Consider the following 6,693-nt stretch of genomic DNA (forward strand, 5'->3'; position numbering starts at 1 on the left):
TTTTCTGAAATGGCTCTTGTCAAGTCACACTTTGCTGTCTGTGTGTGAACTGAAGAATAACAGATGCACAGTGAACAGTCAGTGACCAACCAGACACAGTGACCAAGACAGACTCTGAAAGAAGTGGTGTGATTGGCCACTAGTCATGATGTGCATTTGTTATGTGCAGAGTGGTTTGTGGACTGAGGTAGCAGTGAAGTTGTGCTTTATTTAGTTACCCACACTTAATATACTGTGGCATCTGGAATTTGAACTACATCGATTGGGGACTGGTGTTATTTAACTAAGCCTTGGTAACTGGAACTTGTGCATGTTGGAATCCTGCAAAGAGAAGACTGCCTGTGGCCACCTGACTGCTGGACACCAACACTTGGATATTGAATAAATAGCTCACACTTACCATGCCCTAAACTGAACTGCTAATTTTCAAACCTCAATTCTCCTTGCCTTATTAAATGGCAACTCCATTCTTCTAGTTGTTCAGGTCAAAAACCTGGAGTCATTTTCAACTCCTCACTTTCTCTTTTACTGCACTTCAGTCCATCTGCTAATCTTGTCAACTCTATATTCAAAATATCACTAGAATCCTACCATTTTTTTTTTTTTTGTGACCGGTAAGGGGATTGTAACCCTTGGTGTGGTGTCGTCCACACCGCCCTCAGCCAGTGAGCGCACCGGCCATCCCCATATAGGATCCGAACCCGCGGCCTCGCCGCTCCCAGAGCCGCTGCGCTCCCAGCACTGCACTCACTGGAGTGAGCCACGGGGTGGGCCCAGAATCCTACCATTTCTCACTGCTGTCATGCTCATGGAACATCACGTCTCTCCCGCCTTGCTTCCTAACTGTCCTCCTCACTTCTACCTTAGCGCCACCACGTCTGTTCTCCACAGCAATCACTCCTCTGCTCAAAAGCCTTCAGTGGCTTCCTGTTTCAGAGTAAGAGCTGAAGTTCTACAGTGTCTCCGAGGCCCTACACCACCCCGTCCCCCGCTACCTCTCTGACCTCCTCCCCACCCACATCCCCCCTTGCTCACCCTACTCTAGTTGCACTGGCTTCCGCGCTCTTCCCTGGATAGGCCAAGCATACTTTGCTTCAGGTCTTGGCACTTGTTTTGCTCTCTGTCCGGTATGTTTCTTCCCCATATATCCACATGGCTCATTCCCTCACTTCCATCATGCCTCTGTTCAAATATCACATTTTATAACCATGCTATATAAAATAGTAATATCTTTCACCTCTTATCTGGCAATCCATTACCCCCTTATACTGTTTTGGTTTTGTCCATAGCTTCTGTTATCATTCAACACATTACATATTTATTTGTATATTTCCCCTGCCACTAGATTAGAAGTTTTATGACGGCAGAGACTTGTTCTGTTTTGTTCAGTACTTTATTGCCAGAGCTTAGAACAGTACCTAGATCATAGTAGATCCTCAACACTTTTTTGTTGAATGAATGGGTGATGAAAATTGCTGGTTTGTGGAAATTCTGAAGAACCGCATTTCCACATGTGGCTTCTGGCAAAGTAGACCTGGTAACTGGCATGATGAGCAGGGCAATGACTTTAGTGCTTTGCTTGGTTCTGATTGGAGGTGCAGGGCTGTCCTAGCAGTGTAAGCATTTATTGAAAACTTTCTTATGGCAGTTGGTTTATACCTACAGACACATATGAATACATCTTGTCTGGGAACTTCTTCTGGTGGTCATCTTACCATCAAATTTATCTTATTAAACAAATCTGAGAAATTTTTTTTGCATGAATAAATTAAAGCAAAATATTCTTTATACTGTTTTTGTTTTAATTTATTCATTTTGGAATGATGGTTGAAATGGAAGGAGGAAAAAGAACAATGCTAAAGAGTTTGGAGGTGACCACATGTGCAAGGACCTGTGTACAAAGGACTGATGAAAAGGAATCAGGAAGGAACCTGGAAATACAGTGTTGGGTTGAACTGACCTTCCTTTGGAGGTTCTATCAGATACCTCTTATATGGACATCTTCTTGGAGGACCTCTTTTTTACTCTTGCCATTTCTGGGCTCACTAGCCACATGCAGGTATAAATTGACAATACCATACTTTAGTTTCACTGTCTATTTCTCACTTTCTGCTCCAGGGCTTCTCTGCCTTTATGAAATGGGAAGCTTGCAGCAACCCATGTGGGCATTCTGGAGCATATACAAACCTGCAGATGTGAGGGCAACCCTAGGTTAGTGAGGGATGGGAACTGGTAGATAAATATCCCTCTCTTTCATCTCTTTGGTGAACAGTTCTGAGATGCATTCTTCATGCTTCTCTTTGAGGATCCCAGAGGGATCGAGCCTCAGTTGCTCACAGTGGTGAGGAGCTTGAGTGATAAATATCCCTCTCTTTCATCTCTTTGGTGAACAGTTCTGAGATGCATTCTTCATGGTTCTCTTTGAGGATCCCAGAGGGATCGAGCCTCAGTTGCTCACAGTGGTGAGGAGCTTGAGTGGGCTGCATTTCCCTCTTCTCCCTGGTGTTCTTCCCAGGCTCCCCTCCAGCTTCTTGGGATCATACCCCCAAAGTAAAATTCCTGTATATCAGACCTTGTTGCAGGTTCTGCTTTTGGGGGAGCAGCCTAGATTAAGACAGGGGTCAAGTAGAGAAAAAGCCTTTTTTGAAAACTTTTGCACTAATTGCTTAGAGGAGCACAACTTTCTATAAATCCACTTATCTCCAAGATGCTCCCATTTTGCTGAAAGATCTCCATTAGCTCCTTGATTATAGAAAAAGATAAAGATAAAGATCCTTGATTATAGAAATTAAAACAAGGTGCTTTACAAACTGACTTACCTGCCTGTTGAACAATTCTAAACCAGTCCTCTTATTTCTCCCAAATATACCATCCACATTTTTGCCTCAGTTGGGAAGGTGGGGGAGCATGTGTTTTCTCCCAAGGATTAACTCATGTCTCATATTCTCCTAGAAACCTTCCCCAACTGCTTAGCTTGCAAAGATCCTGTCTCCTATGCACCCTTGCTGCACTTTTTGTCTAGCCTACTCATTTGGTACTTATGCTATGCTGTCTTAAATTATCATTTATCTCTTTATTTATATATTCTGACTCAACTTTATTATAATCATCTGTGGGAATAGATTGTATCTCATACTTTAATATCTCCAGCAGTACCTCACACAATGCCCTGAACAATAAATGCTACTGATGCTGAGACTGATGTTGTGGAGACATGATCTAAACCACTGTTTATCAAAGTGTATTCATGGGGTATTAATAGGCATTATAAGAACAAAAGTGTTCTATGTTTAATTAACTTAGGAAACCTTGAGAACTTCTTTGAGTATTTAAATTAACCAAACTTCATTGCAAATCTCTAAGAGGGAAACACAAAATATGGTTTTCCCAAACATATTTGGCTATAGAAAGTTTTTGTTTGTTTGTTTGTTTGTTTTCTTTTTGTCTTTTATTACTGACCGGTACGGGATCACAACCCTCAGTGTCGCACCCATACCGGGGACCGGCAACAGGATCGCAACCCTCGGTGTTGCGCCCGTGCTGCACTCAGCCAGTGAGCGGGAACCGGTCACCACATGGGATCCGAACCCTCGGCGGGAGCGCCGCCGCGCTCCCAAGCGGCACACTCTCCAGTGTGCCACTGGGCCAGCCCATATAGAAAGTTTTTTGATGAAGCATTTCCTTAGGCTACTCTCCTCAAATGCATACTTGAACTATTTCTAAAATCACTGATTATCTACACCACATATAAATCACAAGGATCTAGAGCAGGTTGAGGGTGTCAGGGATCAATACAGGTGGCAGAGAGAAATACTATATGGTATAAGAGACACATAATATACATGAGGAGACAAATTATTCACATCTCAAATATCACTAATGAACATGCATCAGGAGTATTTGTTCCAATATCTCAGATATTTTTTTGGCATGTATTTATGTAATCAAATATTTTCTTTAACTTTTTAATGCAATGTAATAAATTATACTAATCAATTTAAAATTGGGAAATCTTGTTTTTTTGGAATAAACTTTACTTTGTCATGGAATATAACAATTTCAACCACACTGCCAGATTTGATTTGTCAATATCTAGTTTCAGATTTTAATTTTTATTAAGTATAAGTGTTCTAGTTTTGTTTAATGGAATATCTTTATCAAGTTTTGGCATTAGTATTATGATAGAACTTTAAAATGGGTTAGGAAGACTTCTGTTATTGTTCTTTGAATTTAGAAACAAGTTACCTGTTAACCTGCTGAGTCTAATACCATTTTTGATGGTAGAGAAAAAATAATGTATATTTTTTCAAATTTTTAAATGTTGGATTGTTTAGGTGTTCTACTTATCATTTAGTGAATTTGGAACTTCATATTTTGATAGAATATCATTTGTTTCCTTTAAATTTTAAAGTGGGTTGGCATAAGAAAAGTGGTTGATACTATTTGTCAGTGATTTGTGGTCATAGAAGACATTTTATGAGTCAAAAACATTTCCATATAGAAACCGGAATAACTTTTAAAAATGTAGATTGGATCATTCTGTTCACCTGCTAATTCTTCACTGAGTTTTTATTACACACAAAATAAAATCTAAACTTCTGACCATGATCCACAGGGCCTGTTTGATGATCTGGCCTCTGCTTATGTCTCCAACCTTACCTCATGTCCTCTGCCCCATGCTTCAGTCACAAGGGTCTTCTCTCTGTTCTACCAGCACAGCAAGATTTTAGCCCCCTTATGACTTTTATACCTGCTGTCCCTCTTTCTTCTCATCATCAGGAGTAAATAAAATGCTTTGTTGGAGAATAACAGTGGGGATTATCATTTAGATAGGCCCTTTTGAGTAGGTGGCATCTAAGTTGTCATCTATGAGATGGGCAGAACCAACCATGTAAAGGTCAGAGGAAAGAGGAATCATTCTAAATTACGATTTCCCATTGTTATTCTCTAGGAAAACATGCTATTAATTTTCTTTGAAGCACTATCACAATATGAGTATGTAATTATTTATTTACTTATTTACACATTTATCTCCTCACTAAATTGTAAGAGCATTTTCTTATTCACAATTGAATGAATTATTATTTTTTAACTTTTAAGTTCACCATAATTTATTCTACTTAATTGTTATCATTCTTTTTTTTTTTTTTAGTTTTATTTTATTTTGTCAATATACCATGTGGTTGATTATTGTGGCCCATTACTGAAACCTCCCTCCCTCCTCCCTCTCCACCCTCCCTCCAAAGAATGTCCTTTCTGTTTGCTTGTTGTATCAACTTCAAGGAATTATAATTGTTGTGTCTTCCTCCCCCACTGCCCCGTTGTTTTTGTGTATTTATTTATTTATTTTTAGCTCAAACAAATAGGTGAGAACATGTGATATTTCTCTTTCTGTGCCTGACTGGTTTCACTTAATATAATTCTCTCTGGGTCCATCCATGTTGTTGCAAATGGCAGTATTTCATTCATTTTTATAGCAGAGTAGTATTCCATTGTGTAGATATACCACATTTTCCATATCCACTCGTCTGATGATGGACATTAGGGCTGGTTCCAACTCTTGGCTATTGTAAAGAGTGCTGCGATGAACATTGGGGAACAGGTATACCTTTGACTTGATGATTTCCATTCCTCTGGGTATATTCCCAGCAGTGGGATAGCTGGGTCATATGGTAGATCTATCTGCAATTGTTTGAGGAATCTCCATACCATTTTCCATAGAGTCTGCACCATTTTGCAGTCCTACCACCAATGTACAGAGTTCCTTTTTCTACGCAACCTCGCCAGCATTTATTGTTCAGAGTCTTTTGGATATTAGCCATCCTAACCGGGGTGAGATGGTATCTCAGTGTGGTTTTGATTTGCGATTCCCGAATGCTGAGTGCTGTTGAGCATTTTTTCATATGTCTGTTGGCCATTCTTATATCTTCCTTAGAGAAATACCTATTTAGCTCTTTTGCCCATTTTTTAATTGGGTTATTTGGGGGTTTTTTGCTGTAGAGTTGTTTGAGTTCCTTGTATATTCTGGATATTAATCCTTTGTCAGATGTATATTTTGCAAATATTTTCTCCCACTCTGTTGGTTGTCTTTTTACTCTGTTGTTTGTTTCTTTTGCTGTGCAGAAGATTTTTAGTTTGAAATAATCCCATTTGTCCATTTTTTCTTTGGTTGTCCGTGCTTTTTGGGTCATATTCATGAAGTCTGTGCCCAGTCCTACTTTCTGAAGTGTTTCTCCAATGTTGTCTTTTAGAAGTTTTATTGTTTCAGGGTGTAAATTATCATATATGGCTTTAATTGTGTTGAGATACTTTCTGTCTATACCTAACTTATAGAGAGTCTTTGTCTGTGCCCAGTCCTACTTTCTGAAGTGTTTCTCCAATGTTGTCTTTTAGAAGTTTTATTGTTTCAGGGTGTATATTTAATTCTTTAATCCATTTTGAGTTGATTTTGGTATATGGTGAGAAGTATGGGTCTAGTTTCATTCTCCTGCATATAATATGGTCCTTGTGTTTGACTTTATTAATATGGTATATCACATTTATTGATTTGAATATGTAGAACCAACCTTGCATCCCTGGGATGAATCCCATTTGATCATGGTGTATAATTTTACGGATGTGTTGCTGTATTATGTTAGCTATTATTTTATTGAGGATTTTTGCATCTATATTCATCAAGGATATTGGCCTGTA

Source organism: Galeopterus variegatus, unplaced genomic scaffold (assembly GCF_000696425.1).
Source record: "Galeopterus variegatus unplaced genomic scaffold, G_variegatus-3.0.2 Scaffold285, whole genome shotgun sequence".
Taxonomy (NCBI): domain Eukaryota; kingdom Metazoa; phylum Chordata; class Mammalia; order Dermoptera; family Cynocephalidae; genus Galeopterus; species Galeopterus variegatus.